The 18,421-nt window shown below is 46.3% G+C and overlaps 1 protein-coding gene and 1 pseudogene across 3 annotated transcripts in view; both read left to right on the top strand.

The window, feature by feature from the left end:
* Positions 1 to 3,644, top strand: part of LOC147029920 (uncharacterized) — a 32,637-nt gene extending 28,993 nt beyond the window's left edge. Inside the window, exons 12-14 of one of the 3 annotated variants that reach the window (XM_085873423.1) lie at positions 980 to 1,089; positions 3,035 to 3,144; positions 3,484 to 3,644. The gene's annotated coding sequence lies outside the window, so the exon portion shown is untranslated. Of the gene's footprint in view, positions 1 to 979; positions 3,145 to 3,483 lie in introns of all 3 variants that reach the window. The other 2 variants (XM_085873422.1, XM_085873421.1) reach the window with 2 other exon arrangements.
* Positions 2,037 to 5,832, top strand: LOC147029919 (uncharacterized; annotated as a pseudogene).
* Positions 5,833 to 18,421: the final 12,589 nt, after the last annotated feature.

Raw genomic sequence — 18,421 nt, 5'->3', positions numbered from 1 at the left:
CCAGAGTGGGATCATCGGAGGCTTTATACATATTGGCCCCAGAGGGGAAGACTTCAAATATTGTTTATCCTCGAGCACTCCACTAAAATTATTGAGCTACTTCAGTTATTTCATAAATGGGAATAGGATGTGCGATGAAGGAAATACATGTTGCTGGTGAAAAATAAAAATGGTGGTGGGAAAAAAAAATGGTGGTGGTGGTTTGTTTGTATGCATATTACAGATATAAATAGAATGGTGATGGCGTATGGCGTATGTGTATAATATTTTATAATTAAATGGTTATGGGCTATTGTAGATATTTTATAGAATGGTTATGGGCGTAGGTACGTTGTAACTTCGTATACATAATACAACATAATTTTTTATCAGGATAACAGACGTAAATAAATCAAACACGCTGGGCCAGGATGGGTTATGCCCGACGTATAAATTAAGTCGCAAATGACGACATGAAACCAGCCTCACATTGTTGAGGCATTCTGGTTTTTTATCTGATGCAGCAATAAATCTTAACATTTTTGAACTCGAGTCTTCTGCATATAAAACATGGCAGGCAAAATATAATATTATAGTGGTGATGAAAAAAAATAATAATGATGGCAGCCTCTACAATTTTACAATTAACTGTGACATCAACTCCTTCAGACCCACTGTCATCCACGGGATTCCTGTGCGGAGCACGGGTATCCCTGCTGGTATATATATATATATATATATATATATATATATATATATATATATATATATATATTTTTTTTTTTTTTTACATACAGTACACTTTTTACATTTTTTAATTTCCCAAAGGCTCATGGAAGAATTTCAGTTGAAAAACGAGAGTAAACTTACTGTACTTTACATGAATTTTTAAGATTATATTTTTCTTTTTTTTTAACTTTAAATTTTTTTAAAGATAAATTTTTGAGATCATGTCTGCAATTGGCAGTGCCTACAGACCCCTTTGTCTTTTTACATTCAGGGTCCCTTCAAAGATTCACTGTGAGAGAAGCTCAATGAGGATGGAATCTGATAAGGTACACAGATGAGACAATGAGGATGAAATGTGGTGAGGAACAAAATGGTATACAGGTGAGGTAAATGGACACACCTTTGAAGTCAATCGTTTATTTACCACCTGACTATCAATCTGCCTCAAAGTGTTCCAGGTTTTGATCACGGTGCAAGATGCATCAAGTGCCATTTAAACAGGTCTGTATAAGCCATCTACCGGACATGCTGGTCATTTCGTTTTAACGAAAGGTCCCTGTACAATGAAACAAAAATCGAAACTCAGGTGGGTTCCAACAAGGTGAGCACCTCATATCAAACACTGTGAATTGATCTTCTGACAATGTAAAAACAACTGTCATGACCAGTACTGTGATTGCTGGAAAATTTTACATTCGTTGAAATACCCTCTATTTACATTGGCTTTTATATCCTTTTAAATAATCTTTCATGAGCTCCTGTTTTAGGATTCCCTTCTTCTGAAATATAAGGAAAACAAGAATGCAAGTCCTCACTGAGGAAACCGCCACCAATCACACCTTAAAAATTGGACGTTTAGATTTTACACTGAACTACCTGAATAAATAAACATGTAGAGATGGTGGTGGAGATGGTAAAGTGTATATTAATAAACAAACTGGTAATAGGCGTACACAACCATCCTTGACCATGTTGTGGAACGTCAGTCGAGGCCCTCACCTTTTTACCTCCATTTGCTTTTAAATTTGTTTTCTCCACAATCACTTGAGCGAATCGCACAAATCCTTCAAGATCGGAGCGCCTGCCCGTGCATCATTTTCCTTTTTCCCAAAGTTACGTGATGATTGGATGGAAAATGTGGCCGGTGTTCAAAGAATCGTGTTTTCTGCAGGCAGAGGTTGCAGGGTGTTTCAAAGATCAGGAATAAACTGCCTCTACCTTGCTTCGCTGAGCCTCACCCAAATAATTCAATGCTGGATGTTTGTAGTTGAGATGATAGTGCATATAAATATAACATTGAAGGTGGTGTGAGGGTATTAGATTCGATCATGAACCTTGCTCTTCAGTCTACACAGAGCATCGGTACTGTGGAAGCGGTTTCTTTGGCTGGGGTCACAATCCTGAATGGGTCATCAAACCGACACAGGAAGTCACGGCAAGAATTTGTAATTTGTTCATGGAGCCGGCAATCGCTCATCTACTCTTCACAATGGACACCGTGGCATCTTTAACTTCCACCAACAAATCCCAGCAGATGAGACACCCAGTTTAACATCCATCCAAAAAAGGCAGACACATTGATGAATCACCCTGCTTGTAAAACACCAGGATGACAGTTCATTGCTGAGCCAAGATTCAAACCCAGGATAGACACCTCAGAGGCAAGTGTACATTCCTCTTGACCATCCTATAATGTTGGTATTGGCGATGGTAAAGTGAAAATAAATCAATGTTTCCCGAGAGCATGCACAACCCTGTACTTTTCATTTCCCCCTAAATATTTAAATTGCCAAAATTCTAAATAGGATTCGATCCCAAACTCATTTCATGTCTCATTCCCAGATATGATTGCACACATCACATATCCAAACATAAAAGAAATGTGTCCTGTCATTTTCGAGTTGAGGCTCCGGACAAACAGAGGGAAAAGACACAAAATACTTGCCCCAGTCAATCTTTTACCCTCATACTCCCAAAGCCCTCCCGTAATGTTCTTCATCTTGCAGCACAGACAGGACATGACCTACCGTCTGTGTGCTGTTATCAATCACAATGAACTCTCTATTTGGAACCATGATATGAGCATTGTGCAGCTCCAAAAAAGAAACAACACGAAGAGGAAATGCATGGGGATGTCAGGATGGCCGATTGAGTTGTTGCCAGTTGTTTGATTGCAGTGTTCCTTGTACGAGCCAAAGTTGTTTGTTTGATATAACGAGCACCCTTATCCACATTCCTCAAGGCAAAAGTGATGTTCCTCATGAAGGGCACTCTGTTGCTGAAAAATTTTACTTGCTGAGCCTGAAACAGTTTGTGTGATGAGCAGGATGAAGGAGATTTGATGTCAAGAGGGTGAAGGAGAACAAGGAATATGACCTTTGTGAAATGACCAGTGGCACCTTACATTCATTGACCAGCCATAAGCCAACGAGACAGGTACAGGTGATGGTGTATCTGGGAACATTTGGGACACTCAAATTTCATTCAAAGATCTCAGCCTCATGGTGAACATTGTACACAAACCGCATTTCGGATCAAGTCAATTAATACAGAGTTGAAAATCGACCAATCAATATAGTAGAAGGGATTTTGAATCTGGGACCCAAGCATCAATCAGCCACAGGCTCAGATGGGAGCACCAAAAGAGCATTATTCCAGGAATATCGGTTTTCAAATAAATGGAAGCAAAACCTTTCTGAGTTCCTTTTTTAACTGGTAAGTCATCGGTGAGAGTAATGAAATTGCTTACAGATTTGTGATTTTCTACTTTTCCAGATCTCTGAATGAGACGACGCAGAGAAACCGCGATGTTGAGACGATTCTTCAGAAGCTTCAGGAACTTCACCCAATTGCTGATCTCACAAATCCACCAACCAGCTTGAAATATTTCCTGTGTTCTATTTATTGTGTAAATAAATGCATTTTAATTCATGGTACTCAAGCTTCCTATTCCAGTAGTCCATCAGACATGTGAACTGCTCACAATCCTATGAACTAAAATAAGCTTTTGCACCCAATGCATCCACAACATTCACACATCCGAGTGCCACCTCCACACACTCCCTTTGTGAATATTTATTGAATATATTACCCTTGTTTCAGCAGCCTCTGTATTACTTTAACATTGATCCCCCCCACCCACCACCAAAAACAACAAGTTTATGACGGTTTAAGTTTTTTTTAACATAAAATGGAATAGGCAGAGCCCAGAAGCGAAGGTAGAATTATTCTTACATTCGATGCTGCAATTTCCGGTTACTTCAGCCTGGATTCGGGATCAGCAATCAAATAATGAAAATCATGATAAAAATTATTCTTTGATGATGCGGGAGATATCTTTATTACCTCAACATTACCTTCACAATGACAGCTACACCGTCTCGAACAGGATCTCATCTAAAAAAATAAATACCAGAAGCGAACGTAGAATTCTTCTTACATTCGCTTCTGACTTTACCGAAACTCGTTCACAACTGTATATGCAATTTCCGGTTACTTCGGCCTGGATTCGGGATCAGCGATCAAATAATGAAAATCACGATTAAAAATTATTTTTTGATGATGCGGGAGATATCTTTATTGAAATCAGTGGAGGAAATATACACCATGTCTGATATGTGGGTCTTTCATGTCTCCGATGATGCCTTTATCTCCCGGCATGCATCATTCCCCATGACAAAAACCGGAAACAAAAAAAAACCGGAAGCAAAATAAAACCTGAAGCAAAAGGGTCATAGCCAACGACACGGATTCCAAATTGCTAAGGTATTGTGTTGTTCTTTCCTATTCTCTCATGTGCACGCGTTAAGTAATATTCACAAGATCGAAATAAAACCCAATCGTGTTTATACACTGCACAGCGTTTAAAAAAAACCGGAAGCAAAAGGGTCATAGCCAACGACACGGATTCCAAATTGCCAGTGTATTGTGTTGTTGTTTTTTACTTTGATCTCATGTGCACGCGTTAACTATGAAGCTCACTACGTTCGCTAATATTCTGGTTAAACTTCCTGTCTTCCTCTTTTCTCAGTGTGTGTGTGTGTGTGTGTGTGTGTGTGTGTGTGTGTGTGTGTGTGTGTGTGTGTGTGTGTGTGTGTGTGTGTGTGTGTGTGTGTGTGTGTGTCCATGCCTATATATTTTCGTTTGAATTGTTTTTGCTTTTAAGATCATGTCGACAAGGCAAAGTGGCACCTCAAGTGTCAGCTTAAAGTAGCTCACTCAAAACTGAAAATAATACAAGAGAAATATGCCATAAAGAGGAACAATGGACAGTGTGGTGGTAATACTGGACAAAGAAAATCAAAACGCACAACACTCCCGAAGGAGTCAAAGTGTGGAAATGTGTGCAGTTTCTGCAAGAAACCAGAAGGGCAACTTCATAGTTGTACTGAATGAGAACCACACACAGCGCTCAGAAAACAGGCCAAGGAAATGCAGGATTGTGATTTGTCGGCCACAATAGCAGGTGGGGATTTGGTTGCCATCGAGGCAAAACGCTCCACTATGAGCATTGCATAGATGTGTTCATCACTTGTTTCAGAAATATGCAAATAACTCAGTCAGCACCTTCAGAATGAACCGATCAGACAATGACAGAATCAAGGGGATATGCTGAAATGGTATTCTTCTTTAAAAGCAGTGTGGAAGGGGATGTGTTTACATATTCCGATTAGCGGACTTGCACAAAGAGTATGAAATTCGCCTTGCTGCATTTGGGTATCAGAAAACAAGACAAGACTCAAAACACAATCTTCTAATGCATTACCCAGATGAGTGCCAGGAACAGTCCGATATTGAAAGTCCTTTTCTCGTCTTTAATGAAGGTCTTCAAAACCTATCAAAAGGATTTAAGTCAAGTAACTTCGGTAAAGATGCTCTCTCAATGGTACATGCAGCAAAAGTTGTACAGAAAGAAATGTTCAAGACAGAATTTCCCAAATTCTCAGGTAGTTACTCATGATTGCCAGGACAGTGCGGTGCAGAGAATTCCATCAACGTTCTGCTCTCAATGCTATTATGTGGATTAACTATGAAGGATCAAAATGCTGCTAACTCACTGGCATATCCCACTGAATGTCAACTAATCAGGCTCAACTCGAAGGAAGAGGCAAAGGGAGCAGATGAGCCACGTCACCAAAAGGATAAAGCATTCCCACTGCCATTACATATTGGTCTGAATGTGCATTCCGGAACCCAAAACAAAACATTGTTCACTCAACTTCATGAACTTGGTATCAGCAACAGTTACAGACACGTGTTAGAAGTGGAAGACATTTCATTCCACAAGTAAGACGATTCCCTTTGTTTTATATGATACAGAAACACACAAAGTTTTCTCTATTTTCTAGTCTGGTGGTGTGTTAGCCCCCACCAGACCTGAAAACGGCTTATGGATTTGGTCTCGATTTTTGTGTCCGTGTGTGTGCGTCCGCAGCCATATCTCGGAAATATACGTACCAATGTTGTTCAAATTTGGTACACAGATAACGAATGATGGCTTGCATAAGCACTTCATTTCTTTTCGAGATCGGATCCAAGGTGGCGGACTGGCAGCCATTTTTATTACTTAAATGTGTCCCTTACATTTCTCAAACATGCATGGTATAATTTTCTTCAAACTTGACACAAGCACAGTAGCTGATGGTATTACACGAGCACCTCCTTCTATTTTGTGATCTGATCAAAGATGGCCAACTGGTAGACTGGTGGCCATTTTAGTTGTTAACAAAATAGCCTGGTATTGAACACGTCCTCAACCATTTTTCGGACATGCATTTACCAATCTTGTTCAAAAAGGCTGCAATGTCATTTTTGCAAACCCGGAACAGGATAGGTCCCAAGATATGGAATGAGGGACGCCAACCACTCAGGGCGGACAACAAATGGAACATATTCATTGTTTAACTAAACTTGGAGGATGAGAGGAGATTCGGACCATACTCTGTGCAGAGCATTGGTGCTGCTAAAGCAGTCTCCTTGGCTATTGGCCACAATCCTGGAAGGGTCGCCACTCTGACACAGTATACCAGTATGCTGGCACTCATTTTGCCGACTTCAGAAGGATGACAGGCCGAGTTAACCCCACTTGGTATTAATTCAAATTCAAAATGTCCATTTAACATTTTAACTTCAATAAGGTTGGTAGGGAAGAAGTCAGGGATTCCACAATCTCATTATCAATGCTCTTGGCTTGGTAGAGTTCAGAGAAATAATCCTTGAGTGAAACCCGGATGTCTTTTTGGCAGTGCGTTATTCTTCCTTCCTTCGTGTTTAGTGAGGCTATCTGCTGACTTGTTTTTTTTTCCGAACTTCCAGTCCGAAGAAGAACTTGGAAGAAGCATCCAAGTGATACAGATTTTCCATTCAGAGATGGATCAGAGCTCCCCTGGCCTGCTTTGCACAGAGTCCAGCAAGAAGGGCTTTTTTCTTTGCCAGCAAAAAGTTGGTCCTTTCAGTATTTGAGGCTGAGAGGTTGGATTGCAAAGATAATATTTCTCTGGCAACCAGGGATTGAAGGGCAGAGTCATGTCGAGTTTGATAAGCTCCGTATTGCTGGCAGAAGGATCTTATCTGTGCTTTGGCATTGTCCCACCATTGCACAAGATGCGGAAAGGAGGGTTTACGTTGGAGTAAAGTTCTCCAAAACACATGAAAGGCATCAAGGAACAAATGAACCTCGAGGAGGCTTACATTAAAAGTCCAGTCGGCCGCACCTTGGTTACGAATTATGGTTACGGAAGGTGTGCTGTAAAAAAAATTATGATCTCCTGGGGGGGGGCACAGTCGGAACACCCTCTGATTCCTGAGATAAGCCTGGATGGTTCCAGACTTCGGTACTATCACCAGAGGCAAACGACGAGGCCCCGTCAGAATCATAGTCTGATTGATGATGCATACTTGAACCATGCACCATAGGTGGAGCAGGCATTTCCATTGATTCTGGGAGGGAGAAAGCCATGACCGAAGCAGAACACACACGCTCCACATCTCTAACGTCCAGAGTTGTCTGGAATGCAGATGTCTCAGCCACGATGCTTTTGGTAGAGAGAGGGACCAACATAGGCTCACTTTCAATGTCGATGACATCAGCAACCACTGAGGTGGTCACATCTACCTGTTGGGGCACAACACCACCCTCTTGTTCATGCTCATGCTCATCCTGTACATGATTAGGAGCACCGCCAACATCCACCCGAGCGAGAACTGCAAATTTGTTTTCCGTTTCCAAAGCATAGAGCGAGCTGGCTGTATTTACATGAGAGCTGTGTAGTTTGCTCGATGGCGCGAGCTTTTTAGAAACGCCCACGATTACATTATGACCGTTGATGTTGGGACGCTTTCTTCGGGAGTGAACGGTGACAAAACCCTCGTTGTCTACTTGAGGTTCTTTAACTTCTGCACTTGCTTTCCAGGGCTGATAATGGGACGTGTCTGCACGTTCCACCACCCGAGATGTACCACTCGTGCTTGGCTTGGGTTCTGCAGCTCCAGGTGCATCATTCGTGCTTGTTCTGGGCTCCTGGCATTGAGAGTCCTCATTACATTCCACACGTTGAGACACCACGAGGAATGTTTGGTTTCGGACACGCATTCTTTAAATGTCCATGCTCACCACAAATAAAGCATGTCATTACTTCATTGGCAATATAAACTCGGTGGTTACGATCTTTATATTTAAGAGTCACAGCAGTACTAAGTGACCGTACACCATTCTTCAAAACAATATAACAGTGGCGTCGGAACAACATAATGTGTCGAACCGAAACGCCAGAACACAAACATAATGGGATCATGGAAATGCGTGATACAACCGTCCCAAAATTACTTAAAGCAGAGATAATCTCTTTGCTTTTAAAGAAAGGTGGAATATTTGATATTGTTACGAATTCTGGCCCGTCCGGCATGCGAGCGGCCGCGTACCTCTAATGGCAGCCGCGTCGCCCACTGGACAGACAATTCAGTCGTGACCCTCCTTGGAACTACCGCCAGGAGCTAGTCACGGGTGGGGGTTTAACCTCACCACGATTGTGTCAATTGCCCACCTACGCAGGATAGGGTTGCTCGCCAAATTCGACCAACCTAAGTGCCTGCGCGAGTAGTCGACCGGGCGATTGAACCACACCGCAGGTCAGCCGAGGACACGAACCGCTTAAGCGGTCCGTTCCGTGCTGCAGTGATAACCAAGCGGTGTTATCGCCGACCCCGACGGATGTGATTCTCTTTACCGGGTGTTCAAAACAAACTATTAATTTATTCCGCGATTCAAGATGGCACTTTCAAAAGGGAAAAAGAGGACGAACGGGATACATTTCACACAAGGACATTTGTAACACACACATATTCAGAAGCAAGGCAGTCATGCAATGTACAAGAAACAAATAGCAAGCGTTACCACCGAATACGAGCAATGTACAGTCACTTACACAGGTCTACTTATGGGGACACGGCGCCACAGCAGTCATACAAAAGCAAAGAAAAAAACCCTCCCCATAGGCAGGGAGGAAGATGGGATTCGTAAACCTTTATGGCACGGGACCTGGCGGACCGAATGGGTCCCGTGAGACCAAAGGGTCTTACCCGCGCCCTCGTGGCGCGACGGTGGGCAGGTTGCGACGTCGACTCCCCACGGCCTTGCGTAGCCGCGCCTGACCTCAGGCCCCTGGCGTGGTCAGCGAGCTCTCTCCGGCATTGCTGCTGGTGCTTTCACGACCCACGACCAAACACGGAAAGAAGGAAGGGCAGAAGGCGCTTCAGGCCAGAGAAAGAATGATGTCGACGACCCAGACAGAGAGCTCATGGACCAGAGAGAGTGACGTCGATGACCCAGACAGAGAGAGAGAGAGAGAGAGAGAGAGAGAGAGAGAGAGAGAGAGAGAGAGAGAGAGAGAGAGAGAGAGAGACAGAGAGAGACAGAGAGAGACAGAGAGAGACAGAGAGAGACAGAGAGACAGAGAGACAGAGAGACAGAGAGAGAGAGAGAGAGAGAGTGATCGAGCTCGACCCTGCCCACCAAGAGAGAGAAACCGAGCTAGACCCTGCCCACCAAGAGAGAGGAGCACTCGACCCTGACAGAGAGAGAGAGAGAGAGAGAGAGAGAGAGAGAGAGAGAGAGAGAGAGAGAGAGAGAGAGAGAGAGAGAGAGAGAGAGAGAGAGAGAGAGAGAGTGTGAGCTCGACCCTGGCCACCAAGAGAGAGGAGCACTCGACCCCGACAGAGAGAGAGAGAGCGAGCTCGACCCTGGCCACCAAGAGAGAGGAGCATTGGACCCCGACAGAGAGAGAGCGAGCCCCGCGTGTGGTCCGCCTTATATAGCGCGGGGCTCCGCCCTTCGCTCCTCCCCGTTTTAGGCTCCACCTCCCTTCGAGAAGGTTCCCGAAAAGGGGCGTTCCCTCACCCCGACTGCCTCACGCTGTTCATCCACCAATCGGCGGCGAGCTGCCCTCCCCCTTTCCTTCACACCAAGCGCGGGGAAAAATAGGCGGGAAAAATCCGCGCGCCCATCGGAACTCTTTTGGTTCCCTTTTTCGTTCGACGGTTTTCAACGCGGCTTGTTGCTTGCGTGGAGGTTTGTTCAAAATAATGATAGAAAAAAATGGCTATCTCAAAGAGTCACAGCCCGGTGAATCACACGAATTCCCTTTAAACAACGGTGGGGAACTATCTGCACATAAACTTTGCGTCATAACTGATCTAATGACCCTTTATGGTGTATTGCGAATTTCCACAGCCGTCACAATATATTAATTTTAACAGCAGGTGTGTCCAAAGGACTTTCAGAAACAAAAAGATCCGGCGGGAGAGACAAGCCGGTTTCAACCCTCTGAGCAACGTATCGCCGCTCTTCAGACAAAAATATCACAACACGTTGATTCATCGTCGACGCTGCGAGAATATATTCGAGCCCGATGAGCTCTCGGAAACCCATTACGGCATCATCAACACTCACTCCGTCTGGTGGACAAACTATGACCCCGTTCTTTGGAGTGAGTTCCTCATACACACGATGATGCAAACGTACGTTCGTTAAAATGTAAAGCAATACAAAGTATATTGAAGGATGAAGAAACCACAAGCAAAACTAGCAAATGGAGGGAAACAAAAGATTAATATGAACGAAGTATTTCACGAAGAAAAAGGCAAAATGGAGAAACACCCGCAAGTAAAAATATACCCATCAGAGATGGGGAATCCCCCGACATTGAAACATTTTTTTCAAGATGGCCGCCCCAGTCGGCCATCTTGGATCCGGCCACGCCCAAAATCAATAGGGTTCTTCCTTTTCAGGTGGTACATGTGTGACCCAAATTTCAAATCGATATGGCGAACAGTTATGAGTTATCGCACTCACAGCTATAAATGTTGACGCCCAGCCAGCCGGATGGACGGACGGACGGACGGACGACCCGGGTGACAACAATATCCCCCTTTCGCCACGCGGCGGGGGATAAAAACAGGCCCAAAAACCAGGACGTCTTGAACAGGCCTGAGAAACACTTACTGTGCACGCTCTCTTTCTCTCTCCTGTCTCAACAAAGAAAGGAAACACAGGGGAAAACTTCACACACACAAACAAGGATACAAGGGGAGCGAAAAGGGGAGAGGAAAAACACCAACACGACACAGTACTCACAGCGACACTCACAGAGCCGCCATGATGCCACTCCCACGCACAACTCACCGACAAAAGGGAGAAGGGAGAAGGGAGAGAGGAAAGGGGAGTGGGGAGAGGAGAGAGGGGAGAAGGGAGAAGGGGAGAGGGGAAAGGCAGGAGGAAGGGGGAGGGGTGAGGGGAGAGCGAGAGGGAGAGGGTGAGGGAGACAGAGACGAAGAGGGAGAGGGAGAGGGAGACGGAGAGGGTGAGGGAGTGGGAGAAGGTGAGGGAGAGGGAGACGGAGAAGGAGACGGAGACGGAGAGGGAGACGGAGAGGGTGAGGGAGAGGGTGAGGGAGTGGGAGAAGGTGAGGGAGAGGGAGACGGAGAAGGAGAGGGAGAGGGAGAGGGAGACGGAGAGGGAGAGGGAGACGGAGAGGGAGAGGGAGAGGGAGAGGGAGAAGGTGAAGGGGAGGGAGACGGAGACGGGAGAGGGAGAGGGAGACGGAGACGGGAGAGGGAGAGGAAGAGGGAGAGGGCTTCTGCTCCAGCAGATGATTTTCCCCTTGATGTGACGTCATGTACAAACATGAAGCGAGTAGGAAACACACATCGAGCTTCTATTTACACCACCATTAAAAAACCATGCTTTGAGTAAAGTTAAAATATCTTGATCTTTATGTAAATAATATAAATCCCAATCCAAATCCATCACCCCAACCACAACAAAACTCTTGAAAACACCATGCGCCACATGGGTTAAAGGGAATCCCCAACGGAGCACCGAGGCCAAACACCAGTCTTCGTGAGGTTGAAATCACCTTTAATAACACACACGATACAACGTGCCCGGCTTGGCCAAACATTCCACAATACAGCACCCCTGCACAACGGATTAAACCACGTACGCTACTGGCGTAACCACTTCCCCCCCCCCCTTTTTTACGAGGTCATTTATCTCCTATCATGCTTGGTGTTATAAATGAAGAAAGTAGGTGACAGTACATGGTTTCAAATACTGAGGCAGAGTACACAAAGTTAAACAAGGATAATGGTCACTTAACCTGGAGGAGGTCATATAAATCATGTACCAGTCAGTCAGATATACTGAGACCATCACCGGGTAGACTGCCCTCCGGTCTCGGGGATTATTCTGCCCCATGACAGTTTCTGCAAGCATTGTGACCACAATATGACTCAAAGCATCCAAAATAAAATCCTTGAAGTGTTTGGGCTGGTAACGTACACGGTTGGAGCGTCTTGGTGTCCAGACGGTTGGGATCACTGTTGGATGTTCCTCGCAGGTGTCGCCGATGGCTTTAGAGTAACCAGGTCTGCAGGTGTCAAGCCTCGGGGATGCATCCGAACCTAGATCTGGTACCTGTCTACTAGGGATTGGGAAGGATTCAGCACTGTCGGCAGGTGAAGACAGCTCATAAGGGATGAATGGGGGGTCTGGTGGTTTTGTTGCTGGTTGGAGGCATACGTCCTCGGTTTGTTGTGCAACACCATATCCCCGATTGCGAGGAAGTGGGAGCATATCCTTCCAGTAGCCTGGGACTTTGTAGCAACCAGACTTTTTCACCCGATAAGCTACACTCCTCAATTGGGACCCCACAAATTTACGTATGTTGCACCATTGTCCACCGGTGGCAGAGACGAGGTAGCGGTTTCTTGCGCATGACTTGTTACGATCAGAGTACAAATAGATCAAATCACCGACTTCCACTGACACATTGGGCTTGACGGATCCCATGGGTGCCTTCAACTTCTCACTATGGGGGTGGTTAATGGAACCAAGATGGTGTTGGGCTTGTATTATTTGTAAGTCCGAGAAAGGGATTTGTTGATTGGTGAACTGATCCCGCTGGCACCACATCTCTCGGGCCGAGAGTCCTCGTGCACGAACTCGTGAGTTCATACTGGCGGTGGCCAGTGTGAGGGTTAGTGGAGTTACTGGTCCTCCAATCGGCTCCTATCGTAGAAGTTCGTCTTCACATTCACGAACTTCCTTCTCGGCGATGGGATTCTTGTTGGGATTTTTAATGCGACCAATCTCGATGCACATCCGGTGACGTTTAAGAAGCTCATCGTGGACCAGACGTGTGAAGCCGGGAGCCGGATCGGTGCGGATGACAGCAAGTGGTCCATCCAATGGCCGGAGCTCAATGCATAAGCGGATCAAGTTGTTGTGGAGAGTGATGTGTTGTTCATTCTCCACAATGCACGATGTCGTGTAGGAAGTGGAACATTCTCGCAATATAAGAACTCGCTGGTGATTGCGTTTGATGATATCCACTGCGAAGGATACACCAACAGCACCAGGGAGTTCTCCATTGGACTGCTTGGTAATGGTATGAGGAATGTTGAGCAATGCAGCACACTGTTAACACCTCGAGGTTACCTGATCGATTGCTCTGTCCAAGTCAAGAGCATAAAAATAGCGGTGAATCACAGAACTGAGTTGATGACGACTCGGGTGATCCAGTTAAATGTGTAATGCTGTTAGAAAGCCATTGACTACCTGACGTGGGACAATAATGCACTCACATGCCGAGGACAAGGGGTTGTCCCGACGGAATACAACTGGGCCATCTTTGGAAAGTGACGCAACCTGGAGGTAACATTTGACATCCTTGATGTTGGTTGTTTTCTTCGATGGACGGGTGCCCTGAATCAGGTGGGCATGAGTCCGTCTTAAGTCTGCGCACTCTGCCTGAACTGCTATCCATGGATATGTGGATAGACGAGGGCTCGCTGAAAACTCGCCACGACAGAGCTTCTCATACGCTTGGACGCACGGCTTGCTATCGGTGAGGATGGATGCATGATGTTTAGATAGGATAATGAAGGGACTGAAGTGTTTTACTGATACAGCAATGAAAGGGCCTCCACTTCACATGGCAACCAGGAAGGTTGGCGTCCGCGTAACTTTGCGCTAAAAAAACCCGCGGTGAGGTCTTCCATTGCGACTGATGTACAGAGTTGATCCAATGCTGTATTTTTTGACAGAACCATCCGTCACGATCCATAGCTGATCACTTGGACGAGGAAGAGTAATTGTACGAGCTGACGAAAGAGCAGCTTGGGCTCTGTGGAAGGCAGAATGTAACTCATCAGTCCACACAACTTAGTCCAGTGATTGGCACCCAGCCACAACATCATCCAAGGGGGATAAGAGAGCGGAGCAGTTGGGGATAACACGAGCGAGAACCTCATATGCCCCGATAAAGGATCTCATTCCCCTGACCTTCTCAGGAGCCGAACAAGGACAGAGTGTAGCCACACGGTGTGGGCTGGCCTGGATCGTACCATTAGACCAGATCCATCCGAAGATGGTGGTGCTCTTTGGACATACAACTGTCTTCGTAGCAGAGAGGTGAAGTCAACATTTACGCAGAGCCTGCAACACCATTCTCCAGTTCTGGAGAAGTTCGTCCAATGTGTCACGACCGCAATAGAGGTTGTCAGCGAGTTTGGCGACGGTCCCCTTCTCCAAGAGATCACCAAGGACGCGACACATGAGTTCTTCGAGTGCCGTCTCTGATCCAGGCATACCCATAGCGGATCTGGTATACACACGTATTCCCCGGAAGGGTGTGGCTACACCGCAGTACTTCATTGACCAGCGAGATAATGGGATTTGGTAGAAGGCACTCGTAAGGTCGGTAGTAATTAGATACTTCCACTGAGCAATTTTGCGGAGGATGGAATCTACGTTTGGCAGAAGAGAAGGTTGGGGCTTGCTGTGTCGGCCCACATCAGCAAAGGCTGTGACTAAGCGGAACCCGACACTGGGCTTCTTGATCAAGAATGAAAGATTCAGGTATTCCACAGTAATCCCCATGTCCTAAGGGCGAGCAAAGACTCCAAGCTTTTCTAGTTCATCAAATTTGTGTTGTAGTTCACACAGTTTATCTTGCGCATACTGTGGTAGATGGCATTTGCGTTGTGGAGGCTGAACGGGGCCCATGTTAACAACAGCCTCAAAGGGGCCTGCAGCACCATTGTAGCCTTGGAACATTGGGTCAAACACTTCATCATACTCTTCAAGATGGGCACAAAACTTTGATCGTGTGTCAGCAACGAACATGTTGTCAGGGTTGAGGGTGACAGTCGAAGAGTGTCCTGAGAGTGAAGTGAGTGTGCGTTTTAATTTGGGGGGGCTGGTCTCAGTATAGTCATCTGGGTGTTCTTCGGGTATGTATACAGGACGAATTTGGCAAAATCGCTCATGTCCTTTGAGAACTCGTGGTTCGTTAGTTAAATTGGGGATCCGAACCTTCCCGCTGATGCTACGGATGACACTCGGTGGGGGCCAGTACTCAATGGGTCGCAGTGACCTCGCACTGGAGGCATCCGTGCGAGGTTCGAGTGCGAACGCTGAGTCGATACTCGACATGTCCCATGGAAGGACCATTTCGATAAACTCACCGGGCCACAGAGTAGTTGTGTGGGGTGGGGCACGTCCGACACGAGCTCGGCATACTGCATGGCGATTAAGGCTCCCTTCCTGAGAACCATAAACGTTTGTGGTGCCGTCACCCAGGATAAGTTGATGCTTCGCAGGGCGGATTGAGATGTGATTAGACTCCATGAAAGGTGTTCCTGCTGGTACCTTTATGTCAAGATTTTCGACAACCAGGCCCTCAAACTGAAATTCCCTTCCGTCGCGGATCAGTGTCAATCTGGTCTCACCAACCACTTGAAGAGGGGAAGACCCATCAGCCTGACGAGCGGACTGTGCACTCTTCTGAATCTTGGCTCCAAACCTCCTTACAGTTGTCTCACGAATCAGTTTACCCGTGGCCCCAATGTCGATGGTAACTCGGGTTGTGTGGTGGCCGTGGAAGGTGTCAAGATATGGAGACTGGCGAGTCTGGACACATGAGATAGTGGACGGTTCTGTATAGTCTACGTTATTATTAACTACCTTGTCCATATGGGCATATGTTACGTCTCCAGACTCGTCGTCTGACTCTTCAGTTATGTCAGCCACATGGCGTGCTCTGGCGATGTACTGACGATCTCGTTCGGGGAGGAAAGGACACTCACTGAGGAAATGACCGTAATCAGTGCAGCGTACTTGTTTGCTGAGGGGACAGGACTTCGTTAGGTTGTAGGAACGAGTCCCCGAAAAGACTTGACGAGGTTTTGACGATGATGGGAACGATGCCGGGCGGGGGACCTGTGGTCGAGACGTTGAAGTGCACAAGGACGTTGTATCTTCAGCAGCATGGAGCTCATCTAATAGTATAGTGAGTCAAGCGCCTGGGATATCTCCGGTTTGATGGAGGCTAAAGTGCGGGACCTGAGTTCAGTTCCATAGCGTTGTTTGACGAGTTCGGGGAGTCCACTGTGGACAAGGCGAAGCCATGTGAGCACAATGGAGTTCTCCAACGAGGGGGATAACTCCTCATCTTCAGTGATCAACTGGTTATTGTGGAAGATGCCGCCATCTTGTCGAAGCAAGTTATCCTCCACAAACTCCATCAGGCGTTGGTTTTAGTCTTCATGGCGCTCTTCGGGGTTATGGCGTATCGCTGCAAAGTCAATGAAGTGTGCGCCTGTCGACGGGAATCCAAAATGTTGTCGAATCGATTGCCATATGTTGACTACAGAGGTGGAGTTTCGGACTGTGGTGTTGTGGGATATCACAGGGCAGTAGTTTGCAATCTGACCCAGTGTAAGTTCCAGTACGGTGACCTCCTGTTGGACAGTGTGACGCTGCACAACGGGGACATCCTCACCATCATCCACACGTCCACGAAGAGGGAACGCTCTGCTCTCCTTCTCCCAGGTGACGCCCTCAGTGAGGAAGGGAGCAAAGTTGGGATCGAATGATAAAATATAAAGCAAATTGTCTCCAATTTTCAAACGAGTTCACCGTTTCACTCTTGCTAAGTGACCACTGCTTCGGTGCGCGGTGTGTGGTGGCCATTTTGACGACGGGCACGTTGTCCAGACGATGTTTATGACACAGCTACAGAGTGAGCTGGTGGGCCACTCACCTTCTTGTGAGGTGCGATTGGGGTTCGAAGATGGCTCTCGGAACAGGGACGTTCTGCCGATCGCGGTCTCCGGGGTGAAGAGTGCGTGGAATCGTATCCCGACGCTGCCACCACGCCACGATGGTTAAAGGGAATCCCCAACGGAGCACCGAGGCCAAACACCAGTCTTGGTGAGGTTGAAATCAACTTTAATAACACACACGATACAACGTGCCCGGCGAGGCCAAACCTTCCACGATACAGCACCCCTGCACGGTAACCCCGTGCACCACGCTCGCACGACGGATTAAACCACGTCCTCCACTGGCGATGTGACATTTCTTGTAACCAAGGACGCTCATTTGTGAATCGAGAGTCGGGATCCATGACTAAAATTACCATAACAACGGGACGCCACCCTGCCATGTAAAATAGTTCCTGCGGATTAATCTGGATCGGGTTGATCTCGTGAGACCCGCAGCACTACTTCGGTTTGGAATCAAAGACAATATCTCACAGTTACCATGGCAACATTTTAAATCGATGGAAGCCCAAAAGTTCCACACACATATAAACCTGAATTTTATGTAAAAATCATTGTTTGTATTTGTAAGCCCAGAGTTCCTGTCCGATGAGAGACTTGTTGTGAACATTCAACACGTTGTTCTGATGCATACATTAACTTGGGCGGTGTATAGACAACCGACAGCTAAGTGGAGGCAAAAAAAACAAAAAAACTCATGAAGCCTCACAATTCACGGTCGGATGTTTGTGTTTGTTTATCGCACTTCTTCTCCAGTTCTGGGCCCATGACATCCACACTTACTACAGATCATCACTGTGACCCCAATTCATGAAAAGGGGAGTTTTTATCTTTGAGGGTGGTCTTCAGTGGGGTTGGGGGGTCCTGCAAATTCTCAATGTGAATGTGTATCGTGTGGCATCGCCTCCAGGTGGGGGAGGGTATGACAAGTCTCCACCAATCACAGCACAGTACTCCTGTCGCCATGGTTTCCAGCACAACGAGGTGTTTTGAATGACGAAGATGTTCCAACAGCGAGATGTGAACACTAATCCAGGAAATGATCAAGAACCTTTTACAATTTACAATAAAATAATTTTCTCATTTCCAA

This window comes from Eptatretus burgeri, chromosome 3 (genome assembly GCF_056783735.1).
Source record: "Eptatretus burgeri isolate ZD-2024b chromosome 3, Ebu_testis_v1, whole genome shotgun sequence".
In the NCBI taxonomy this organism is placed as follows: domain Eukaryota; kingdom Metazoa; phylum Chordata; class Myxini; order Myxiniformes; family Myxinidae; genus Eptatretus; species Eptatretus burgeri.
This window is presented reverse-complemented; position numbering and strand designations above follow the sequence as displayed.